Genomic DNA, 1504 nt, shown 5'->3' with positions numbered 1-1504 from the left:
AGTCCTCGACGATATCAGCTATCTACAGCCTAATATGAGCCTGAAATAGGTGGAAAGGAGGGTGGTGAGATTATAAAATCCCAGTAAGTAAACAAACATCATTTAAGTCAACTAAAGCCGAGTAAAAGGAGACAATCAAAATATCCTATCACATTACGTATTTCACAATTTGAAAATTCATCCCAACCCATGCAAACGGTTGTATTTCATTTAATTTCTCATTAAGGCTTATGACTTTCATAAACATTTGGCTCATGCCATCAAATAGTACTCGATGACACCTTGATCAGAGGCGTACACTCGAGCCTGCCAAGGTTGTTAAAAATTCACATTTCGCATAAAACACATTTTTATTTCGTTTTGAAAACACAGTCGTTCCTTGGCGTTAGCAGAGTTCATCATCACGAGGTGGTTCGGCGTGACATGAACTCTATCCATACCTCAGGAGATACCCTACACGCCTCTCCGATCGAGGTACATATAAATATCCGGATTTCGTGCCCCTCTAATAGGCTGGTCCACAAAACTCGCCCACTGCAGCAAGCTAAACCCACCATACAATAAAATTCAACAATAGCATGACATGGCAATTATTTTATTCTACAGCCTCTCAAGGAAAATCAGCAGTTCATACTTTTTAAGTACATTCATGCCAATATTGCCATAAGCCAAACAGTTAAAACCATAAATTTACAATACATCAAGTAGTCTCCAATTACTCTATTTTCAAAACCGTCATTTAATTTCAAGACAATTTATAAAATCATTTCGTTTAAACTCATTTTGTTTATAAACATAAAGATTTACCATTAAACTCATTTTCATAAAATTTCACCAAAACCGAATAAAAACATACTTTAGATAATTAAAATGATGGTAAGGTTACTCATCTCACAATAGCGGGATTACTACATCGTTATTGATTCGTATAAGCGTACAATTATTCCTAATTACCAATCATATACTTCGTCGGCACGCTTCCACAATAACTTTCCTAGCAACAATTTAAATCAATATATTTAGTGCATCAATTCCACTTCTCTCTCTCTCATTCTATCATAAATCCACATTATTTCTCCTCATTTCTTCCAATATTTTACCATTCAACTTAACACTCTCAACCAAATTATGCATCTAAATTCCTCCAACATCAATAATTTTTCGCAACGAATCATTTAAAATTTCTTAACTTCATTCGAGCACTATTCGTAAATTTTGCATTTTCTTTTTTACTTTAGTTCTATGACACCTCTTAAAAAAATATTTAAATGTTGTATTAAAGTAATTTAAATTTATTTTGTATCACCAAATAACCAATGTATAATTAAATAAAATGAGCTAGCCACCATATAGTCCAATTTCACAATAAGCCATGGAGTAGAGTAAAGAAATTTTACCCAATTAGGCTAGGTTGGTCCAAGTTTCCACCTTCCTTTTCTTTTGGACTTTTCTTCCTTTATGGCTATTGGGTTCTTTTATGATCTCTCCTCAATTTATTTCTATT

This window comes from Theobroma cacao, chromosome 5 (genome assembly GCF_000208745.1).
Source record: "Theobroma cacao cultivar B97-61/B2 chromosome 5, Criollo_cocoa_genome_V2, whole genome shotgun sequence".
NCBI classification, from domain to species: Eukaryota; Viridiplantae; Streptophyta; class Magnoliopsida; order Malvales; family Malvaceae; genus Theobroma; species Theobroma cacao.
This window is presented reverse-complemented; position numbering follows the sequence as displayed.